Genomic DNA, 24,849 nt, shown 5'->3' with positions numbered 1-24,849 from the left:
TGATCTTCGACTCAGGAGAGCCTGGGGGTGCTCAGTGCCTTTGTAGGGAAGCGAGTGCTGCCGCGAGGGGTCTAGGAGTCCAGAAAAGCTTACTAGCCTTCAGCTAAAGCAGAAGAGTGACTAAGGCTTCATAGAAGCTGTTGTACGCCTATCCCGCTGCATGGCATATCAGGGCCCTCCTTCGAAGCTAGGGCTCACTTTGAGTTTCCATTTAGCTACATAACAAGGCAGGATGAGCTCTGACTCAGAAACTGAAATACCCTGTCTCTTCGTGTAACCTCGTTTTCCCTCTCACAGCCATGCCTGCCGTGAGTATAAGCCTGACAACCACAGTGTTTTTAAGGGAGCTTCAAGGCGCAGAAGAAGAGCTTTCAAGGTGGGAAAACAAAGCCAGTCGCATGAGGCACCATCACCAGGTTGACACGCAGCATAAGTGTCCGTGGGTACTGGCAGGTCAAAAGAGACCTAGCTACCTCCCTGGCTCTTCCCTGATTCAACTTTTCTGCATAGGGCGCTCTGCGTGTAGCGAACTGCTTAGATGAAAGACTGCCCTAGGTCTCCTAGGGTCCTGTGCCTCTCCCAAAAACCTGAAGTGTTCCACACAAAACTGTGCTGTAGTGGAAGTTGCTGTGCAAGCTGCCTTTCTCCTAGAGATACGGTGACTTCAGGGATGAGGTCCTGGAAGGACTGGTAAGCAGAGAGTTTTTCTCAGTACCGCTCAGACTAGGGCAACGAGGACGACTTCCATGGTATGCTGGCCTTGCTAGAACCGTGTTCATGAAGCCGTTGGTGAGCTGGGGATATCTAGCTCGCCCAAGGAAGAGTGCAGCAGGTTACCCTTCACTCGGCCTACCCAGGGGCACCCTGATGGGCCTACGGGTCTGAGTGTGGCCCAGCAAGCCCAGGGGAGCCTGGGGGTACTCAGTATCCTTGTACGGAAACGAGTGCTGCCGCGAGGGATCTAGGAGGCCTGAAAAGCTTACTGGCGTTCAACTAAAGCAGAAGAGCGACTCAGGCCTCATGGAAGCTGTTGCACGCCTACCCCGCTGTAAGGCATATCAGGGGCCGCCTTCGAATCGAGGGCTCACTTTGAGTTTCCCCTTGGCTATAAAACAGGACAGGATCAGCTCTGATTTAGAAACTGAAATACCCTGTCTCGTCGTGAAACCTCTTTTGCCCTCTCACAGCCATGCCTGCCGTGAGTATAAGCCTGACAACCACAGTGTTTTTAAGGGAGCTTCAAGGCGCATAAGAAGAGCTTTCAAGGTGGGAAAACAAGGCCAGTCGCATCAGGCACCATCACCAGATTGACATGCAGCATAAGTGTCTGTGGGTACTGGCAGGTCAAAAGAGACCTAGCTACCTCCCTGGCTCTTCCCTGATTCAACTTTTCTGCATAGGGCCCTCTGCGTGTAGCGAACTGCTTCGATGACAGACTGCCCTAGGTCTCCTAGGGTCCTGTGCCTCTCCCAAAAACCTGAAGTGTTCCACACAAAACTGTGCTGTAGTGGAAGTTGCTGTGCAAGCTGCCTTTCTCCTAGAGATACGGTGACTTCAGGGATGAGGTCCTAGAAGGACTTGTAAGCAGAGAGTTTTTCTCAGTACCGCTCAGACTAGGGCAACGAGGACGACTTCCATGGTATGCTGGCCTTGCTAGAACCGTGTTCATGAAGCCGTTGGTGAGCTGGGGATATCTAGCTCGCCCAAGGAAGAGTGCAGCGGGTGACCCTTCACTCGGCCTACCCAGGGGCACCCTGATGGGCCTACGGGTCTGAGTGCGGCCCAGCAAGCCCAGGGGAGCCTGCGGGTACTCAGTATCCTTGTACGGAAACGAGTGCTGCCGCGAGGGATCTAGGCGGCCTGAAAAGCTTACTAGCGTTCAACTAAAGCAGGAGAGCGACTAAGGCCTCATGGAAGCTGTTGCACGCCTAACCCGCTGTAAGGCATATCAGGGCCCTCCTTCGAAGTTAGGCCTCACTTTGAGTTTCCCTTTAGCTATAGAACAGGACAGGATCAGCTCTGACTCAGAAACTGGAATACCATGTTTCTTCGTGACACCTCTTTTTCCCTCTCACAGCCATGCCTGTCGTGTGTATAAGCACGACACCAACAGTGTTTTTCACTTAGCTTCAAGGCGCATAAAAGGAGCTTTCATGATGGGAAACAAGGCTAGTCCCATCAGGTCCTGTTTCCAGATTGACACGCAGCGTAAGTATCTGTGGTTTCTAAGAGGACAAAAGAGACCTAGCTAGCTACTTGGCTCTTCCCAGAATCAAGTTTTCTGCACAGGGTGTTGTACATGTAGCGACGTGCCTAGACAATAGACTGCCCTAGGTCTCCTAAGAGCCCTGTGCCTGTCCCCAAAGCCTGAAGTGTTACACAGAAAACTGTGCTTTAGTGGAAGTTGGAATGCAAGCCGTCTTTCTCCTTGAGATACGGTGACTTCAGGTATGAGGTCCTCGAAGGACTTCAAAGCAGAGAGTTTTGCTCAGTACAGCTCAGAATAGGGCGATGAGGCAGACTTCCATGGTATGCTGGACTTGCTAGAACCGTGTTCCAGAGGCTGCTGGTGAGCTGAGGAAATCTAGCTTTCCCAAGAAAGAGTGCAGTTTGTTATGCTTCACTCGGCCTACAGAGGGGCACAGTGAAGGGCCTACGGGTGTGAGTGTGGCCCGGCAAGCCCAGGGGAGCCCTGGGGTACTCAGAGTTCTTGTACGGAAACGGGTACTGGCACGAGTGGGACTGGAGTCCTGAGAAGATTAGTACCTTTAAACTAATGCAGAACTGTGACTAAGGACTCAAGGAAAAGGCTGCACAACTACCCTTCTGGAGGGCAAATCAGAGCTGTAGGCCAGGGTAGAGTGCACGTCAAGATTCCCCTTAGCTCTAGTGCAGGGCAGGATATGCTCCTAACCAGAGCCTGGAAGCGCCCGCTTTCTTTCGAGATAACTCATGTTCTTCCAGAGCCATGCCTGGAGTGAATACAAGTCCCACAACCACAGTGTTTCTCAGGTAGCTTTAAGGCCGCTTGAATGGAGCTTTCAAGACGGGAAAACAAGGCTTGACTCCTAAGGCCGCCATTTCCAGGTTGACACGCAGAAGAAGCATCTGTGCTTTCTAACAAGTCAAAAGAGACCTAGCTACTCCCTGGGTCTTGGAGAATCCACTTTCCTATGCCGGGTGTTCTGCGTGTAGCGAACTGCCTAAATGAAAGAATTCCCTAGGTGTCCTGGCTCCTGGGCATCTTCCAAAAGCCTGTAGCATTATACCAGAAAGTGTGCTCTAGTTGCACTTGGACCACAAGCCGACTTTCTCCTAGAGGTAGGTTGACTTCAGCTATGAGGTGGTAGAAGGAATTGTAAGCAAAGAGTTTTTCTCAGTACAGCTCGGACTACTGTAAGCAGGCAGACTTGCATGGCATGCTGCACCTCCTAGAATCATGTTCCTGAGGCTATTGGTGAGCTGAGAAAATCTAGGTCCCGCGACGAAGTGTGCATCATGCTCTCCTTCACTCGGCACAGACACGGGTACTCCGAAGGGTCTACGTGTCTGAATGTTGATCTTCGACTCAGGAGAGCCTGGGGGTGCTCAGTGCCTTGGTAGGGAAGCGAGTGCTGCCGCGAGGGGTCTAGGAGTCCAGAAAAGCTTACTAGCCTTCAGCTAAAGCAGAAGAGTGACTAAGGCTTCATAGAAGCTGTTGTACGCCTATCCCGCTGCATGGCATATCAGGGCCCTCCTTCGAAGCTAGGGCTCACTTTGAGTTTCCATTTAGCTACATAACAAGGCAGGATGAGCTCTGACTCAGAAACTGAAATACCCTGTCTCTTCGTGTAACCTCTTTTTCCCTCTCACAGCCATGCCTGCCGTGAGTATAAGCCTGACAACCACAGTGTTTTTAAGGGAGCTTCAAGGCGCAGAAGAAGAGCTTTCAAGGTGGGAAAACAAAGCCAGTCGCATGAGGCACCATCACCAGGTTGACACGCAGCATAAGTGTCCGTGGGTACTGGCAGGTCAAAAGAGACCTAGCTACCTCCCTGGCTCTTCCCTGATTCAACTTTTCTGCATAGGGCGCTCTGCGTGTAGCGAACTGCTTAGATGAAAGACTGCCCTAGGTCTCCTAGGGTCCTGTGCCTCTCCCAAAAACCTGAAGTGTTCCACGCAAAACTGTGCTGTAGTGGAAGTTGCTGTGCAAGCTGCCTTTCTCCTAGAGATACGGTGACTTCAGGGATGAGTTCCTGGAAGGACTTGTAAGCAGAGAGTTTTTCTCAGTACCGCTCAGACTAGGGCAACGAGGACGACTTCCATTGTATGCTGGCCTTGCTAGAACCGTGTTCATGAAGCCGTTGGTGAGCTGGGGATATCTAGCTCGCCCAAGGAAGAGTGCAGCGGGTGACCCTTCACTCGGCCTACCCAGGGGCACCCTGATGGGCCTACGGGTCTGAGTGTGGCCCAGCAAGCCCAGGGGAGCCTGCGGGTACTCAGTATCCTTGTACGGAAACGAGTGCTGCCGCGAGGGATCTAGGAGGCCTGAAAAGCTTACTGGCGTTCAACTAAAGCAGAAGAGCGACTCAGGCCTCATGGAAGCTGTTGCACGCCTACCCCGCTGTAAGGCATATCAGGGGCCGCCTTCGAATCGAGGGCTCACTTTGAGTTTCCCCTTGGCTATAAAACAGGACAGGATCAGCTCTGATTTAGAAACTGAAATACCCTGTCTCGTCGTGAAACCTCTTTTGCCCTCTCACAGCCATGCCTGCCGTGAGTATAAGCCTGACAACCACAGTGTTTTTAAGGGAGCTTCAAGGCGCATAAGAAGAGCTTTCAAGGTGGGAAAACAAGGCCAGTCGCATCAGGCACCATCACCAGATTGACATGCAGCATAAGTGTCTGTGGGTACTGGCAGGTCAAAAGAGACCTAGCTACCTCCCTGGCTCTTCCCTGATTCAACTTTTCTGCATAGGGCCCTCTGCGTGTAGCGAACTGCTTCGATGACAGACTGCCCTAGGTCTCCTAGGGTCCTGTGCCTCTCCCAAAAACCTGAAGTGTTCCACACAAAACTGTGCTGTAGTGGAAGTTGCTGTGCAAGCTGCCTTTCTCCTAGAGATACGGTGACTTCAGGGATGAGGTCCTGGAAGGACTGGTAAGCAGAGAGTTTTTCTCAGTACCGCTCAGACTAGGGCAACGAGGACGACTTCCATGGTATGCTGGCCTTGCTAGAATCGTGTTCATGAAGCCGTTGGTGAGCTGGGGATATCTAGCTCGCCCAAGGAAGAGTGCAGCGGGTGACCCTTCACTCGGCCTACCCAGGGGCACCCTGATGGGCCTACGGGTCTGAGTGTGGCCCAGCAAGCCCAGGGGAGCCTGGGGGTACTCAGTATCCTTGTACGGAAACGAGTGCTGCCGCGAGGGATCTAGGAGGCCTGAAAAGCTTACTGGCGTTCAACTAAAGCAGAAGAGCGACTCAGGCCTCATGGAAGCTGTTGCACGCCTACCCCGCTGTAAGGCATATCAGGGGCCGCCTTCGAATCGAGAGCTCACGTTGAGTTTCCCCTTGGCTATAAAACAGGACAGGATCAGCTCTGATTTAGAAACTGAAATACCCTGTCTCGTCGTGAAACCTCTTTTGCCCTCTCACAGCCATGCCTGCCGTGAGTATAAGCCTGACAACCACAGTGTTTTTAAGGGAGCTTCAAGGCGCATAAGAAGAGCTTTCAAGGTGGGAAAACAAGGCCAGTCGCATCAGGCACCATCACCAGATTGACATGCAGCATAAGTGTCTGTGGGTACTGGCAGGTCAAAAGAGACCTAGCTACCTCCCTGGCTCTTCCCTGATTCAACTTTTCTGCATAGGGCCCTCTGCGTGTAGCGAACTGCTTCGATGACAGACTGCCCTAGGTCTCCTAGGGTCCTGTGCCTCTCCCAAAAACCTGAAGTGTTCCACACAAAACTGTGCTGTAGTGGAAGTTGCTGTGCAAGCTGCCTTTCTCCTAGAGATACGGTGACTTCAGGGATGAGGTCCTAGAAGGACTTGTAAGCAGAGAGTTTTTCTCAGTACCGCTCAGACTAGGGCAACGAGGACGACTTCCATGGTATGCTGGCCTTGCTAGAACCGTGTTCATGAAGCCGTTGGTGAGCTGGGGATATCTAGCTCGCCCAAGGAAGAGTGCAGCGGGTGACCCTTCACTCGGCCTACCCAGGGGCACCCTGATGGGCCTACGGGTCTGAGTGTGGCCCAGCAAGCCCAGGGGAGCCTGCGGGTACTCAGTATCCTTGTACGGAAACGAGTGCTGCCGCGAGGGATCTAGGCGGCCTGAAAAGCTTACTAGCGTTCAACTAAAGCAGGAGAGCGACTAAGGCCTCATGGAAGCTGTTGCACGCCTACCCCGCTGTAAGGCATATCAGGGCCCTCCTTCGAAGTTAGGCCTCACTTTGAGTTTCCCTTTAGCTATAGAACAGGACAGGATCAGCTCTGACTCAGAAACTGGAATACCATGTTTCTTCGTGACACCTCTTTTTCCGTCTCACAGCCATGCCTGTCGTGTGTATAAGCACGACACCAACAGTGTTTTTCACTTAGCTTCAAGGCGCATAAAAGGAGCTTTCATGATGGGAAACAAGGCTAGTCCCATCAGGTCCTGTTTCCAGATTGACACGCAGCGTAAGTATCTGTGGTTTCTAAGAGGACAAAAGAGACCTAGCTAGCTACTTGGCTCTTGCCAGAATCAAGTTTTCTGCACAGGGTGTTGTACATGTAGCGACGTGCCTAGACAATAGACTGCCCTAGGTCTCCTAAGAGCCCTGTGCCTGTCCCCAAAGCCTGAAGTGTTACACAGAAAACTGTGCTTTAGTGGAAGTTGGAATGCAAGCCGTCTTTCTCCTTGAGATACAGTGACTTCAGGTATGAGGTCCTCGAAGGACTTCAAAGCAGAGAGTTTTGCTCAGTACAGCTCAGAATAGGGCGATGAGGCAGACTTCCATGGTATGCTGGACTTGCTAGAACCGTGTTCCAGAGGCTGCTGGTGAGCTGAGGAATTCTAGCTTTTCCAAGAAAGAGTGCAGTTTGTTATGCTTCACTCGGCCTACAGAGGGGCACAGTGAAGGGCTTACGGGTGTGAGTGTGGCCTGGCAAGCCCAGGGGAGCCCTGGGGTACTCAGAGTTCTTGTACGGAAACGGGTACTGGCACGAGTGGGACTGGAGTCCTGAGAAGATTAGTACCTTTAAACTAATGCAGAACTGTGACTAAGGACTCAAGGAAAAGGCTGCACAACTACCCTTCTGGAGGGCAAATCAAAGCTGTAGGCCAGGGTAGAGTGCACGTCAAGATTCCCCTTAGCTCTAGTGCAGGGCAGGATATGCTCCTAACCAGAGCCTGGAAGCACCCGCTTTCTTTCGAGATAACTCATGTTCTTCCAGAGCCATGCCTGGAGTGAATACAAGTCCCACAACCACAGTGTTTCTCAGGTAGCTTTAAGGCCGCTTGAATGGAGCTTTCAAGACGGGAAAACAAGGCTTGACTCCTAAGGCCGCCATTTCCAGGTTGACACGCAGAAGAAGCATCTGTGCTTTCTAACAAGTCAAAAGAGACCTAGCTACTCCCTGGGTCTTGGAGAATCCACTTTCCTATGCCGGGTGTTCTGCGTGTAGCGAACTGCCTAAATGAAAGAATTCCCTAGGTGTCCTGGCTCCTGGGCATCTTCCAAAAGCCTGTAGCATTATACCAGAAAGTGTGCTCTAGTTGCACTTGGACCACAAGCCGACTTTCTCCTAGAGGTAGGTTGACTTCAGCTATGAGGTGGTAGAAGGAATTGTAAGCAAAGAGTTTTTCTCAGTACAGCTCGGACTACTGTAAGCAGGCAGACTTGCATGGCATGCTGCACCTCCTAGAATCATGTTCCTGAGGCTATTGGTGAGCTGAGAAAATCTAGGTCCCGCGACGAAGTGTGCATCATGCTCTCCTTCACTCGGCACAGACACGGGTACTCCGAAGGGTCTACGTGTCTGAATGTTGATCTTCGACTCAGGAGAGCCTGGGGGTGCTCAGTGCCTTGGTAGGGAAGCGAGTGCTGCCGCGAGGGGTCTAGGAGTCCAGAAAAGCTTACTAGCCTTCAGCTAAAGCAGAAGAGTGACTAAGGCTTCATAGAAGCTGTTGTACGCCTATCCCGCTGCATGGCATATCAGGGCCCTCCTTCGAAGCTAGGGCTCACTTTGAGTTTCCATTTAGCTACATAACAAGGCAGGATGAGCTCTGACTCAGAAACTGAAATACCCTGTCTCTTCGTGTAACCTCTTTTTCCCTCTCACAGCCATGCCTGCCGTGAGTATAAGCCTGACAACCACAGTGTTTTTAAGGGAGCTTCAAGGCGCAGAAGAAGAGCTTTCAAGGTGGGAAAACAAAGCCAGTCGCATGAGGCACCATCACCAGGTTGACACGCAGCATAAGTGTCCGTGGGTACTGGAAGGTCAAAAGAGACCTAGCTACCTCCCTGGCTCTTCCCTGATTCAACTTTTCTGCATAGGGCGCTCTGCGTGTAGCGAACTGCTTAGATGAAAGACTGCCCTAGGTCTCCTAGGGTCCTGTGCCTCTCCCAAAAACCTGAAGTGTTCCACACAAAACTGTGCTGTAGTGGAAGTTGCTGTGCAAGCTGCCTTTCTCCTAGAGATACGGTGACTTCAGGGATGAGGTCCTGGAAGGACTGGTAAGCAGAGAGTTTTTCTCAGTACCGCTCAGACTAGGGCAACGAGGACGACTTCCATGGTATGCTGGCCTTGCTAGAACCGTGTTCATGAAGCCGTTGGTGAGCTGGGGATATCTAGCTCGCCCAAGGAAGAGTGCAGCAGGTTACCCTTCACTCGGCCTACCCAGGGGCACCCTGATGGGCCTACGGGTCTGAGTGTGGCCCAGCAAGCCCAGGGGAGCCTGGGGGTACTCAGTATCCTTGTACGGAAACGAGTGCTGCCGCGAGGGATCTAGGAGGCCTGAAAAGCTTACTGGCGTTCAACTAAAGCAGAAGAGCGACTCAGGCCTCATGGAAGCTGTTGCACGCCTACCCCGCTGTAAGGCATATCAGGGGCCGCCTTCGAATCGAGGGCTCACTTTGAGTTTCCCCTTGGCTATAAAACAGGACAGGATCAGCTCTGATTTAGAAACTGAAATACCCTGTCTCGTCGTGAAACCTCTTTTGCCCTCTCACAGCCATGCCTGCCGTGAGTATAAGCCTGACAACCACAGTGTTTTTAAGGGAGCTTCAAGGCGCAGAAGAAGAGCTTTCAAGGTGGGAAAACAAGGCCAGTCGCATCAGGCACCATCACCAGATTGACATGCAGCATAAGTGTCTGTGGGTACTGGCAGGTCAAAAGAGACCTAGCTACCTCCCTGGCTCTTTCCTGATTCAACTTTTCTGCATAGGGCCCTCTGCGTGTAGCGAACTGCTTCGATGACAGACTGCCCTAGGTCTCCTAGGGTCCTGTGCCTCTCCCAAAAACCTGAAGTGTTCCACACAAAACTGTGCTGTAGTGGAAGTTGCTGTGCAAGCTGCCTTTCTCCTAGAGATACGGTGACTTCAGGGATGAGGTCCTAGAAGGACTTGTAAGCAGAGAGTTTTTCTCAGTACCGCTCAGACTAGGGCAACGAGGACGACTTCCATGGTATGCTGGCCTTGCTAGAACCGTGTTCATGAAGCCGTTGGTGAGCTGGGGATATCTAGCTCACCCAAGGAAGAGTGCAGCGGGTGACCCTTCACTCGGCCTACCCAGGGGCACCCTGATGGGCCTACGGGTCTGAGTGCGGCCCAGCAAGCCCAGGGGAGCCTGCGGGTACTCAGTATCCTTGTACGGAAACGAGTGCTGCCGCGAGGGATCTAGGCGGCCTGAAAAGCTTACTAGCGTTCAACTAAAGCAGGAGAGCGACTAAGGCCTCATGGAAGCTGTTGCACGCCTAACCCGCTGTAAGGCATATCAGGGCCCTCCTTCGAAGTTAGGCCTCACTTTGAGTTTCCCTTTAGCTATAGAACAGGACAGGATCAGCTCTGACTCAGAAACTGGAATACCATGTTTCTTCGTGACACCTCTTTTTCCCTCTCACAGCCATGCCTGTCGTGTGTATAAGCACGACACCAACAGTGTTTTTCACTTAGCTTCAAGGCGCATAAAAGGAGCTTTCATGATGGGAAACAAGGCTAGTCCCATCAGGTCCTGTTTCCAGATTGACACGCAGCGTAAGTATCTGTGGTTTCTAAGAGGACAAAAGAGACCTAGCTAGCTACTTGGCTCTTCCCAGAATCAAGTTTTCTGCACAGGGTGTTGTACATGTAGCGACGTGCCTAGACAATAGACTGCCCTAGGTCTCCTAAGAGCCCTGTGCCTGTCCCCAAAGCCTGAAGTGTTACACAGAAAACTGTGCTTTAGTGGAAGTTGGAATGCAAGCCGTCTTTCTCCTTGAGATACGGTGACTTCAGGTATGAGGTCCTCGAAGGACTTCAAAGCAGAGAGTTTTGCTCAGTACAGCTCAGAATAGGGCGATGAGGCAGACTTCCATGGTATGCTGGACTTGCTAGAACCGTGTTCCAGAGGCTGCTGGTGAGCTGAGGAATTCTAGCTTTTCCAAGAAAGAGTGCAGTTTGTTATGCTTCACTCGGCCTACAGAGGGGCACAGTGAAGGGCCTACGGGTGTGAGTGTGGCCTGGCAAGCCCAGGGGAGCCCTGGGGTACTCAGAGTTCTTGTACGGAAACGGGTACTGGCACGAGTGGGACTGGAGTCCTGAGAAGATTAGTACCTTTAAACTAATGCAGAACTGTGACTAAGGACTCAAGGAAAAGGCTGCACAACTACCCTTCTGGAGGGCAAATCAAAGCTGTAGGCCAGGGTAGAGTGCACGTCAAGATTCCCCTTAGCTCTAGTGCAGGGCAGGATATGCTCCTAACCAGAGCCTGGAAGCACCCGCTTTCTTTCGAGATAACTCATGTTCTTCCAGAGCCATGCCTGGAGTGAATACAAGTCCCACAACCACAGTGTTTCTCAGGTAGCTTTAAGGCCGCTTGAATGGAGCTTTCAAGACGGGAAAACAAGGCTTGACTCCTAAGGCCGCCATTTCCAGGTTGACACGCAGAAGAAGCATCTGTGCTTTCTAACAAGTCAAAAGAGACCTAGCTACTCCCTGGGTCTTGGAGAATCCACTTTCCTGTGCCGGGTGTTCTGCGTGTAGCGAACTGCCTAAATGAAAGAATTCCCTAGGTGTCCTGGCTCCTGGGCATCTTCCAAAAGCCTGTAGCATTATACCAGAAAGTGTGCTCTAGTTGCACTTGGACCACAAGCCGACTTTCTCCTAGAGGTAGGTTGACTTCAGCTATGAGGTGGTAGAAGGAATTGTAAGCAAAGAGTTTTTCTCAGTACAGCTCGGACTACTGTAAGCAGGCAGACTTGCATGGCATGCTGCACCTCCTAGAATCATGTTCCTGAGGCTATTGGTGAGCTGAGAAAATCTAGGTCCCGCGACGAAGTGTGCATCATGCTCTCCTTCACTCGGCACAGACACGGGTACTCCGAAGGGTCTACGTGTCTGAATGTTGATCTTCGACTCAGGAGAGCCTGGGGGTGCTCAGTGCCTTTGTAGGGAAGCGAGTGCTGCCGCGAGGGGTCTAGGAGTCCAGAAAAGCTTACTAGCCTTCAGCTAAAGCAGAAGAGTGACTAAGGCTTCATAGAAGCTGTTGTACGCCTATCCCGCTGCATGGCATATCAGGGCCCTCCTTCGAAGCTAGGGCTCACTTTGAGTTTCCATTTAGCTACATAACAAGGCAGGATGAGCTCTGACTCAGAAACTGAAATACCCTGTCTCTTCGTGTAACCTCTTTTTCCCTCTCACAGCCATGCCTGCCGTGAGTATAAGCCTGACAACCACAGTGTTTTTAAGGGAGCTTCAAGGCGCAGAAGAAGAGCTTTCCAGGTGGGAAAACAAAGCCAGTCGCATGAGGCACCATCACCAGGTTGACACGCAGCATAAGTGTCCGTGGGTACTGGAAGATCTAAAGAGACCTAGCTACCTCCCTGGCTCTTCCCTGATTCAACTTTTCTGCATAGGGCGCTCTGCGTGTAGCGAACTGCTTAGATGAAAGACTGCCCTAGGTCTCCTAGGGTCCTGTGCCTCTCCCAAAAACCTGAAGTGTTCCACACAAAACTGTGCTGTAGTGGAAGTTGCTGTGCAAGCTGCCTTTCTCCTAGAGATACGGTGACTTCAGGGATGAGGTCCTGGAAGGACTGGTAAGCAGAGAGTTTTTCTCAGTACCGCTCAGACTAGGGCAACGAGGACGACTTCCATGGTATGCTGGCCTTGCTAGAACCGTGTTCATGAAGCCGTTGGTGAGCTGGGGATATCTAGCTCGCCCAAGGAAGAGTGCAGCGGGTTACCCTTCACTCGGCCTACCCAGGGGCACCCTGATGGGACTACGGGTCTGAGTGTGGCCCAGCAAGCCCAGGGTAGCCTGGGGGTACTCAGTATCCTTGTACGGAAACGAGTGCTGCCGCGAGGGATCTAGGAGGCCTGAAAAGCTTACTGGCGTTCAACTAAAGCAGAAGAGCGACTCAGGCCTCATGGAAGCTGTTGCACGCCTACCCCGCTGTAAGGCATATCAGGGCCCTCCTTCGAAGTTAGGCCTCACTTTGAGTTTCCCTTTAGCTATAGAACAGGACAGGATCAGCTCTGACTCAGAAACTGGAATACCATGTTTCTTCGTGACACCTCTTTTTCCCTCTCACAGCCATGCCTGTCGTGTGTATAAGCACGACACCAACAGTGTTTTTCACTTAGCTTCAAGACGCATAAAAGGAGCTTTCATGATGGGAAACAAGGCTAGTCCCATCAGGTCCTGTTTCCAGATTGACACGCAGCGTAAGTATCTGTGGTTTCTAAGAGGACAAAAGAGACCTAGCTAGCTACTTGGCTCTTCCCAGAATCAAGTTTTCTGCACAGGGTGTTGTACATGTAGCGACGTGCCTAGACAATAGACTGCCCTAGGTCTCCTAAGAGCCCTGTGCCTGTCCCCAAAGCCTGAAGTGTTACACAGAAAACTGTGCTTTAGTGGAAGTTGGAATGCAAGCCGTCTTTCTCCTTGAGATACGGTGACTTCAGGTATGAGGTCCTCGAAGGACTTCAAAGCAGAGAGTTTTGCTCAGTACAGCTCAGAATAGGGCGATGAGGCAGACTTCCATGGTATGCTGGACTTGCTAGAACCGTGTTCCAGAGGCTGCTGGTGAGCTGAGGAATTCTAGCTTTTCCAAGAAAGAGTGCAGTTTGTTATGCTTCACTCGGCCTACAGAGGGGCACAGTGAAGGGCCTACGGGTGTAAGTGTGGCCTGGCAAGCCCAGGGGAGCCCTGGGGTACTCAGAGTTCTTGTACGGAAACGGGTACTGGCACGAGTGGGACTGGAGTCCTGAGAAGATTAGTACCTTTAAACTAATGCAGAACTGTGACTAAGGACTCAAGGAAAAGGCTGCACAACTACCCTTCTGGAGGGCAAATCAAAGCTGTAGGCCAGGGTAGAGTGCACGTCAAGATTCCCCTTAGCTCTAGTGCAGGGCAGGATATGCTCCTAACCAGAGCCTGGAAGCACCCGCTTTCTTTCGAGATAACTCATGTTCTTCCAGAGCCATGCCTGGAGTGAATACAAGTCCCACAACCACAGTGTTTCTCAGGTAGCTTTAAGGCCGCTTGAATGGAGCTTTCAAGACGGGAAAACAAGGCTTGACTCCTAAGGCCGCCATTTCCAGGTTGACACGCAGAAGAAGCATCTGTGCTTTCTAACAAGTCAAAAGAGACCTAGCTACTCCCTGGGTCTTGGAGAATCCACTTTCCTATGCCGGGTGTTCTGCGTGTAGCGAACTGCCTAAATGAAAGAATTCCCTAGGTGTCCTGGCTCCTGGGCATCTTCCAAAAGCCTGTAGCATTATACCAGAAAGTGTGCTCTAGTTGCACTTGGACCACAAGCCGACTTTCTCCTAGAGGTAGGTTGACTTCAGCTATGAGGTGGTAGAAGGAATTGTAAGCAAAGAGTTTTTCTCAGTACAGCTCGGACTACTGTAAGCAGGCAGACTTGCATGGCATGCTGCACCTCCTAGAATCATGTTCCTGAGGCTATTGGTGAGCTGAGAAAATCTAGGTCCCGCGACGAAGTGTGCATCATGCTCTCCTTCACTCGGCACAGACACGGGTACTCCGAAGGGTCTACGTGTCTGAATGTTGATCTTCGACTCAGGAGAGCCTGGGGGTGCTCAGTGCCTTGGTAGGGAAGCGAGTGCTGCCACGAGGGGTCTAGGAGTCCAGAAAAGCTTACTAGCCTTCAGCTAAAGCAGAAGAGTGACTAAGGCTTCATAGAAGCTGTTGTACGCCTATCCCGCTGCATGGCATATCAGGGCCCTCCTTCGAAGCTAGGGCTCACTTTGAGTTTCCATTTAGCTACATAACAAGGCAGGATGAGCTCTGACTCAGAAACTGAAATACCCTGTCTCTTCGTGTAACCTCTTTTTCCCTCTCACAGCCATGCCTGCCGTGAGTATAAGCCTGACAACCACAGTGTTTTTAAGGGAGCTTCAAGGCGCAGAAGAAGAGCTTTCAAGGTGGGAAAACAAAGCCAGTCGCATGAGGCACCATCACCAGGTTGACACGCAGCATAAGTGTCCGTGGGTACTGGCAGGTCAAAAGAGACCTAGCTACCTCCCTGGCTCTTCCCTGATTCAACTTTTCTGCATAGGGCGCTCTGCGTGTAGCGAACTGCTTAGATGAAAGACTGCCCTAGGTCTCCTAGGGTCCTGTGCCTCTCCCAAAAACCTGAAGTGTTCCACACAAAACTGTGCTGTAGTGGAAGTTGCTGTGCAAGCTGCCTTTCTCCTAGAGATACGGTGACTTCAGGGATGAGGTCCTGGAAGGACTGGTAAGCAGAGAGTTTTTCTCAGTACCGCTCAGACTAGGGCAACGAGGACGACTTCCATGGTATGCTGGCCTTGCTAGAACCGTGTTCATGAAGCCGTTGGTGAGCTGGGGATATCTAGCTCGCCCAAGGAAGAGTGCAGCGGGTTACCCTTCACTCGGCCTACCCAGGGGCACCCTGATGGGCCTACGGGTCTGAGTGTGGCCCAGCAAGCCCAGGGGAGCCTGGGGGTACTCAGTATCCTTGTACGGAAACGAGTGCTGCCGCGAGGGATCTAGGAGGCCTGAAAAGCTTACTGGCGTTCAACTAAAGCAGAAGAGCGACTCAGGCCTCATGGAAGCTGTTGCACGCCTACCCCGCTGTAAGGCATATCAGGGGCCGCCTTCGAATCGAGGGCTCACTTTGAGTTTCCCCTTGGCTATAAAACAGGACAGGATCAGCTCTGATTTAGAAACTGAAATACCCTGTCTCGTCGTGAAACCTCTTTTGCCCTCTCACAGCCATGCCTGCCGTGAGTATAAGCCTGACAACCACAGTGTTTTTAAGGGAGCTTCAAGGCGCATAAGAAGAGCTTTCAAGGTGGGAAAACAAGGCCAGTCGCATCAGGCACCATCACCAGATTGACATGCAGCATAAGTGTCTGTGGGTACTGGCAGGTCAAAAGAGACCTAGCTACCTCCCTGGCTCTTCCCTGATTCAACTTTTCTGCATAGAGCCCTCTGCGTGTAGCGAACTGCTTCGATGACAGACTGCCCTAGGTCTCCTAGGGTCCTGTGCCTCTCCCAAAAACCTGAAGTGTTCCACACAAAACTGTGCTGTAGTGGAAGTTGCTGTGCAAGCTGCCTTTCTCCTAGAGATACGGTGACTTCAGGGATGAGGTCCTAGAAGGACTTGTAAGCAGAGAGTTTTTCTCAGTACCGCTCAGACTAGGGCAACGAGGACGACTTCCATGGTATGCTGGCCTTGCTAGAACCGTGTTCATGAAGCCGTTGGTGAGCTGGGGATATCTAGCTCGCCCAAGGAAGAGTGCAGCGGGTTACCCTTCACTCGGCCTACCCAGGGGCACCCTGATGGGCCTACGGGTCTGAGTGCGGCCCAGCAAGCCCAGGGGAGCCTGCGGGTACTCAGTATCCTTGTACGGAAACGAGTGCTGCCGCGAGGGATCTAGGCGGCCTGAAAAGCTTACTAGCGTTCAACTAAAGCAGGAGAGCGACTAAGGCCTCATGGAAGCTGTTGCACGCCTAACCCGCTGTAAGGCATATCAGGGCCCTCCTTCGAAGTTAGGCCTCACTTTGAGTTTCCCTTTAGCTATAGAACAGGACAGGATCAGCTCTGACTCAGAAACTGGAATACCATGTTTCTTCGTGACACCTCTTTTTCCCTCTCACAGCCATGCCTGTCGTGTGTATAAGCACGACACCAACAGTGTTTTTCACTTAGCTTCAAGGCGCATAAAAGGAGCTTTCATGATGGGAAACAAGGCTAGTCCCATCAGGTCCTGTTTCCAGATTGACACGCAGCGTAAGTATCTGTGGTTTCTAAGAGGACAAAAGAGACCTAGCTAGCTACTTGGCTCTTCCCAGAATCAAGTTTTCTGCACAGGGTGTTGTACATGTAGCGACGTGCCTAGACAATAGACTGCCCTAGGTCTCCTAAGAGCCCTGTGCCTGTCCCCAAAGCCTGAAGTGTTACACAGAAAACTGTGCTTTAGTGGAAGTTGGAATGCAAGCCGTCTTTCTCCTTGAGATACGGTGACTTCAGGTATGAGGTCCTCGAAGGACTTCAAAGCAGAGAGTTTTGCTCAGTACAGCTCAGAATAGGGCGATGAGGCAGACTTCCATGGTATGCTGGACTTGCTAGAACCGTGTTCCAGAGGCTGCTGGTGAGCTGAGGAATTCTAGCTTTTCCAAGAAAGAGTGCAGTTTGTTATGCTTCACTCGGCCTACAGAGGGGCACAGTGAAGGGCCTACGGGTGTGAGTGTGGCCTGGCAAGCCCAGGGGAGCCCTGGGGTACTCAGAGTTCTTGTACGGAAACGGGTACTGGCACGAGTGGGACTGGAGTCCTGAGAAGATTAGTACCTTTAAACTAATGCAGAACTGTGACTAAGGACTCAAGGAAAAGGCTGCACAACTACCCTTCTGGAGGGCAAATCAAAGCTGTAGGCCAGGGTAGAGTGCACGTCAAGATTCCCCTTAGCTCTAGTGCAGGGCAGGATATGCTCCTAACCAGAGCCTGGAAGCACCCGCTTTCTTTCGAGATAACTCATGTTCTTCCAGAGCCATGCCTGGAGTGAATACAAGTCCCACAACCACAGTGTTTCTCAGGTAGCTTTAAGGCCGCTTGAATGGAGCTTTCAAGACGGGAAAACAAGGCTTGACTCCTAAGGCCGCCATTTCCAGGTTGACACGCAGAAGAAGCATCTGTGCTTTCTAACAAGTCAAAAGAGACCTAGCTACTCCCTGGGTCTTGGAGAATCCACTTTCCTATGCCGGGTGTTCTGCGTGTAGCGAACTGCCTAAATGAAAGAATTCCCTAGGTGTCCTGGCTCCTGGGCATCTTCCAAAAGCCTGTAGCATTATACCAGAAAGTGTGCTCTAGTTGCACTTGGACCACAAGCCGACTTTCTCCTAGAGGTAGGTTGACTTCAGCTATGAGGTGGTAGAAGGAATTGTAAGCAAAGAGTTTTTCTCAGTACAGCTCGGACTACTGTAAGCAGGCAGACTTGCATGGCATGCTGCACCTCCTAGAATCATGTTCCTGAGGCTATTGGTGAGCTGAGAAAATCTAGGTCCCGCGACGAAGTGTGCATCATGCTCTCCTTCACTCGGCACAGACACGGGTACTCCGAAGGGTCTACGTGTCTGAATGTTGATCTTCGACTCAGGAGAGCCTGGGGGTGCTCAGTGCCTTGGTAGGGAAGCGAGTGCTGCCGCGAGGGGTCTAGGAGTCCAGAAAAGCTTACTAGCCTTCAGCTAAAGCAGAAGAGTGACTAAGGCTTCATAGAAGCTGTTGTACGCCTATCCCGCTGCATGGCATATCAGGGCCCTCCTTCGAAGCTAGGGCTCACTTTGAGTTTCCATTTAGCTACATAACAAGGCAGGATGAGCTCTGACTCAGAAACTGAAATACCCTGTCTCTTCGTGTAACCTCTTTTTCCCTCTCACAGCCATGCCTGCCGTGAGTATAAGCCTGACAACCACAGTGTTTTTAAGGGAGCTTCAAGGCGCAGAAGAAGAGCTTTCAAGGTGGGAAAACAAAGCCAGTCGCATGAGGCACCATCACCAGGTTGACACGCAGCATAAGTGTCCGTGGGTACTGGCAGGTCAAAAGAGACCTAGCTACCTCCCTGGCTCTTCCCTGATTCAACTTTTCTGCATAGGGCGCTCTGCGTGTAGCGAACTGCTTAGATGAAAGACTGCCCTAGGTCTCCTAGGGTCCTGTGCCTCTCCCAAAAACCTGAAGTGTTCCACACAAAACTGTGCTGTAGTGGAAGTTGCTGTGCAAGCTGCCTTTCTCCTAGAGATACGGTGACTTCAGGGATGAGGTCCTGGAAGGACTTGTAAGCAGAGAGTTTTTCTCAGTACCGCTCAGACTAGGGCAACGAGGACGACTTCCATGGTATGCTGGCCTTGCTAGAACCGTGTTCATGAAGCCGTTGGTGAGCTGGGGATATCTAGCTCGCCCAAGGAAGAGTGCAGCGGGTGACCCTTCACTCGGCCTACCCAGGGGCACCCTGATGGGCCTACGGGTCTGAGTGTGGCCCAGCAAGCCCAGGGGAGCCTGGGGGTACTCAGTATCCTTGTACGGAAACGAGTGCTGCCGCGAGTGATCTAGGAGGCCTGAAAAGCTTACTGGCGTTCAACTAAAGCAGAAGAGCGACTCAGGCCTCATGGAAGCTGTTGCACGCCTACCCCGCTGTAAGGCATATCAGGGGCCGCCTTCGAAGCGAGGGCTCACTTTGAGTTTCCCCTTAGCTATAAAACAGGACAGGATCAGCTCTGATTTAGAAACTGAAATACCCTGTCTCGTCGTGAAACCTCTTTTGCCCTCTCACAGCCATGCCTGCCGTGAGTATAAGCCTGACAACCACAGTGTTTTTAAGGGAGCTTCAAGGCGCATAAGAAGAGCTTTCAAGGTGGGAAAACAAGGCCCGTCGCATCAGGCACCATCACCAGATTGACATGCAGCATAAGTGTCTGTGGGTACTGGCAGGTCAAAAGAGACCTAGCTACCTCCCTGGCTCTTCCCTGATTCAACTTTTCTGCATAGGGCCCTCTGCGTGTAGCGAACTGCTTCGATGACAGACTGCCCTAGGTCTCCTAGGGTCCTGTGCCTCTCCCAAAAACCTGAAGTGTTCCACACAAAACTGTGCTGTAGTGGAAGTTGCTGTGCAAGCTGCCTTTCTCCTAGAGATACGGTGACTTCAGGGATGAGGTCCTAGAAGGACTTGTAAGCAGAGAGTTTTTCTCAGTACCGCTCAGACTAGGGCAACGAGGACGACTTCCATGGTATGCTGGCCTTGCTAGAACCGTGTTCATGAAGCCGTTGGTGAGCTGGGGATATCTAGCTCGCCCAAGGAAGAGTGCAGCGGGTTACCCTTCACTCGGCCTACCCAGGGGCACCCTGATGGGCCTACGGGTCTGAGTGCGGCCCAGCAAGCCCAGGGGAGCCTGCGGGTACTCAGTATCCTTGTACGGAAACGAGTGCTGCCGCGAGGGATCTAGGCGACCTGAAAAGCTTACTAGCGTTCAACTAAAGCAGGAGAGCGACTAAGGCCTCATGGAAGCTGTTGCACGCCTAACCCGCTGTAAGGCATATCAGGGCCCTCCTTCGAAGTTAGGCCTCACTTTGAGTTTCCCTTTAGCTATAGAACAGGACAGGATCAGCTCTGACTCAGAAACTGGAATACCATGTTTCTTCGTGACACCTCTTTTTCCCTCTCATAGCCATGCCTGTCGTGTGTATAAGCACGACACCAACAGTGTTTTTCACTTAGCTTCAAGGCGCATAAAAGGAGCTTTCATGATGGGAAACAAGGCTAGTCCCATCAGGTCCTGTTTCCAGATTGACACGCAGCGTAAGTATCTGTGGTTTCTAAGAGGACAAAAGAGACCTAGCTAGCTACTTGGCTCTTCCCAGAATCAAGTTTTCTGCACAGGGTGTTGTACATGTAGCGACGTGCCTAGACAATAGACTGCCCTAGGTCTCCTAAGAGCCCTGTGCCTGTCCCCAAAGCCTGAAGTGTTACACAGAAAACTGTGCTTTAGTGGAAGTTGGAATGCAAGCCGTCTTTCTCCTTGAGATACGGTGACTTCAGGTATGAGGTCCTCGAAGGACTTCAAAGCAGAGAGTTTTGCTCAGTACAGCTCAGAATAGGGCGATGAGGCAGACTTCCATGGTATGCTGGACTTGCTAGAACCGTGTTCCAGAGGCTGCTGGTGAGCTGAGGAAATCTAGCTTTCCCAAGAAAGAGTGCAGTTTGTTATGCTTCACTCGGCCTACAGAGGGGCACAGTGAAGGGCCTACGGGTGTGAGTGTGGCCCGGCAAGCCCAGGGGAGCCCTGGGGTACTCAGAGTTCTTGTACGGAAACGGGTACTGGCACGAGTGGGACTGGAGTCCTGAGAAGATTAGTACCTTTAAACTAATGCAGAACTGTGACTAAGGACTCAAGGAAAAGGCTGCACAACTACCCTTCTGGAGGGCAAATCAGAGCTGTAGGCCAGGGTAGAGTGCACGTCAAGATTCCCCTTAGCTCTAGTGCAGGGCAGGATATGCTCCTAACCAGAGCCTGGAAGCACCCGCTTTCTTTCGAGATAACTCATGTTCTTCCAGAGCCATGCCTGGAGTGAATACAAGTCCCACAACCACAGTGTTTCTCAGGTAGCTTTAAGGCCGCTTGAATGGAGCTTTCAAGACGGGAAAACAAGGCTTGACTCCTAAGGCCGCCGTTTCCAGGTTGACACGCAGAAGAAGCATCTGTGCTTTCTAACAAGTCAAAAGAGACCTAGCTACTCCCTGGGTCTTGGAGAATCCACTTTCCTATGCCGGGTGTTCTGCGTGTAGCGAACTGCCTAAATGAAAGAATTCCCTAGGTGTCCTGGCTCCTGGGCATCTTCCAAAAGCCTGTAGCATTATACCAGAAAGTGTGCTCTAGTTGCACTTGGACCACAAGCCGACTTTCTCCTAGAGGTAGGTTGACTTCAGCTATGAGGTGGTAGAAGGAATTGTAAGCAAAGAGTTTTTCTCAGTACAGCTCGGACTACTGTAAGCAGGCAGACTTGCATGGCATGCTGCACCTCCTAGAATCATGTTCCTGAGGCTATTGGTGAGCTGAGAAAATCTAGGTCCCGCGACGAAGTGTGCATCATGCTCTCCTTCACTCGGCACAGACACGGGTACTCCGAAGGGTCTACGTGTCTGAATGTTGATCTTCGACTCAGGAGAGCCTGGGGGTGCTCAGTGCCTTGGTAGGGAAGCGAGTGCTGCCGCGAGGGGTCTAGGAGTCCAGAAAAGCTTACTAGCCTTCAGCTAAAGCAGAAGAGTGACTAAGGCTTCATAGAAGTTGTTGTACGCCTATCCCGCTGCATGGCATATCAGGGCCCTCCTTCGAAGCTAGGGCTCACTTTGAGTTTCCATTTAGCTACATAACAAGGCAGGATGAGCTCTGACTCAGAAACTGAAATACCCTGTCTCTTCGTGTAACCTCTTTTTCCCTCTCACAGCCATGCCTGCCGTGAGTATAAGCCTGACAACCACAGTGTTTTTAAGGGAGCTTCAAGGCGCAGAAGAAGAGCTTTCAAGGTGGGAAAACAAAGCCAGTCGCATGAGGCACCATCACCAGGTTGACACGCAGCATAAGTGTCCGTGGGTACTGGCAGGTCAAAAGAGACCTAGCTACCTCCCTGGCTCTTCCCTGATTCAACTTTTCTGCATAGGGCGCTCTGCGTGTAGCGAACTGCTTAGATGAAAGACTGCCCTAGGTCTCCTAGGGTCCTGTGCCTCTCCCAAAAACCTGAAGTGTTCCACACAAAACTGTGCTGTAGTGGAAGTTGCTGTGCAAGCTGCCTTTCTCCTAGAGATACGGTGACTTCAGGGATGAGGTCCTGGAAGGACTTGTAAGCAGAGAGTTTTTCTCAGTACCGCTCAGACTAGGGCAACGAGGACGACTTCCATGGTATGCTGGCCTTGCTAGAACCGTGTTCATGAAGCCGTTGGTGAGCTGGGGATATCTAGCTCGCCCAAGGAAGAGTGCAGCGAGTTACCCTTCACTCGGCCTACCCAGGGGCACCCTGATGGGCCTACGGGTCTGAGTGTGGCCCAGCAAGCCCAGGGGAGCCTGGGGGTACTCAGTATCCTTGTACGGAAACGAGTGCTGCCGCGAGGGATCTAGGAGGCCTGAAAAGCTTACTGGCGTTCAACTAAAGCAGAAGAGCGACTCAGGCCTCATGGAAGCTGTTGCACGCCTACCCCGCTGTAAGGCATATCAGGGGCCGCCTTCGAAGCGAGGGCTCACTTTGAGTTTCCCCTTAGCTATAAAACAGGACAGGATCAGCTCTGATTTAGAAACTGAAATACCCTGTCTCGTCGTGAAACCTCTTTTGCCCTCTCACAGCCATGCCTGCCGTGAGTATAAGCCTGACAACCACAGTGTTTTTAAGGGAGCTTCAAGGCGCAGAAGAAGAGCTTTCAAGGTGGGAAAACAAGGCCAGTCGCATCAGGCACCATCACCAGATTGACATGCAGCATAAGTGTCTGTGGGTACTGGCAGGTCAAAAGAGACCTAGCTACCTCCCTGGCTCTTCCCTGATTCAACTTTTCTGCATAGGGCCCTCTGCGTGTAGCGAACTGCTTCGATGACAGACTGCCCTAGGTCTCCTAGGGTCCTGTGCCTCTCCCAAAAACCTGAAGTGTTCCACACAAAACTGTGCTGTAGTGGAAGTTGCTGTGCAAGCTGCCTTTCTCCTAGAGATACGGTGACTTCAGGGATGAGGTCCTAGAAGGACTTGTAAGCAGAGAGTTTTTCTCAGTACCGCTCAGACTAGGGCAACGAGGACGACTTCCATGGTATGCTGGCCTTGCTAGAACCGTGTTCATGAAGCCGTTGGTGAGCTGGGGATATCTAGCTCGCCCAAGGAAGAGTGCAGCGGGTTACCCTTCACTCGGCCTACCCAGGGGCACCCTGATGGGCCTACGGGTCTGAGTGCGGCCCAGCAAGCCCAGGGGAGCCTGCGGGTACTCAGTATCCTTGTACGGAAACGAGTGCTGCCGCGAGGGATCTAGGCGGCCTGAAAAGCTTACTAGCGTTCAACTAAAGCAGGAGAGCGACTAAGGCCTCATGGAAGCTGTTGCACGCCTACCCCGCTGTGAGGCATATCAGGGCCCTCCTTTGAAGTTAGGCCTCACTTTGAGTTTCCCTTTAGCTATAGAACAGGACAGGATCAGCTCTGACTCAGAAACTGGAATACCATGTTTCTTCGTGACACCTCTTTTTCCCTCTCACAGCCATGCCTGTCGTGTGTATAAGCACGACACCAACAGTGTTTTTCACTTAGCTTCAAGGCGCATAAAAGGAGCTTTCATGATGGGAAACAAGGCTAGTCCCATCAGGTCCTGTTTCCAGATTGACACGCAGCGTAAGTATCTGTGGTTTCTAAGAGGACAAAAGAGACCTAGCTAGCTACTTGGCTCTTCCCAGAATCAAGTTTTCTGCACAGGGTGTTGTACATGTAGCGACGTGCCTAGACAATAGACTGCCCTAGGTCTCCTAAGAGCCCTGTGCCTGTCCCCAAAGCCTGAAGTGTTACACAGAAAACTGTGCTTTAGTGGAAGTTGGAATGCAAGCCGTCTTTCTCCTTGAGATACGGTGACTTCAGGTATGAGGTCCTCGAAGGACTTCAAAGCAGAGAGTTTTGCTCAGTACAGCTCAGAATAGGGCGATGAGGCAGACTTCCATGGTATGCTGGACTTGCTAGAACCGTGTTCCAGAGGCTGCTGGTGAGCTGAGGAAATCTAGCTTTCCCAAGAAAGAGTACAGTTTGTTATGCTTCACTCGGCCTACAGAGGGGCACAGTGAAGGGCCTACGGGTGTGAGTGTGGCCCGGCAAGCCCAGGGGAGCCCTGGGGTACTCAGAGTTCTTGTACGGAAACGGGTACTGGCACGAGTGGGACTGGAGTCCTGAGAAGATTAGTACCTTTAAACTAATGCAGAACTGTGACTAAGGACTCAAGGAAAAGGCTGCACAACTACCCTTCTGGAGGGCAAATCAGAGCTGTAGGCCAGGGTAGAGTGCACGTCAAGATTCCCCTTAGCTCTAGTGCAGGGCAGGATATGCTCCTAACCAGAGCCTGGAAGCACCCGCTTTCTTTCAAGATAACTCATATTCTTCCAGAGCCATGCCTGGAGTGAATACAAGTCCCACAACCACAGTGTTTCTCAGGTAGCTTTAAGGCCGCTTGAATGGAGCTTTCAAGACGGGAAAACAAGGCTTGACTCCTAAGGCCGCCATTTCCAGGTTGACACGCAGAAGAAGCATCTGTGCTTTCTAACAAGTCAAAAGAGACCTAGCTACTCCCTGGGTCTTGGAGAATCCACTTTCCTATGCCGGGTGTTCTGCGTGTAGCGAACTGCCTAAATGAAAGAATTCCCTAGGTGTCCTGGCTCCTGGGCATCTTCCAAAAGCCTGTAGCATTATACCAGAAAGTGTGCTCTAGTTGCACTTGGACCACAAGCCGACTTTCTCCTAGAGGTAGGTTGACTTCAGCTATGAGGTGGTAGAAGGAATTGTAAGCAAAGAGTTTTTCTCAGTACAGCTCGGACTACTGTAAGCAGGCAGACTTGCATGGCATGCTGCACCTCCTAGAATCATGTTCCTGAGGCTATTGGTGAGCTGAGAAAATCTAGGTCCCGCGACGAAGTGTGCATCATGCTCTCC

Source organism: Eubalaena glacialis, chromosome 9, assembly GCF_028564815.1.
Source record: "Eubalaena glacialis isolate mEubGla1 chromosome 9, mEubGla1.1.hap2.+ XY, whole genome shotgun sequence".
Classification (NCBI taxonomy): domain Eukaryota; kingdom Metazoa; phylum Chordata; class Mammalia; order Artiodactyla; family Balaenidae; genus Eubalaena; species Eubalaena glacialis.
This window is presented reverse-complemented; position numbering follows the sequence as displayed.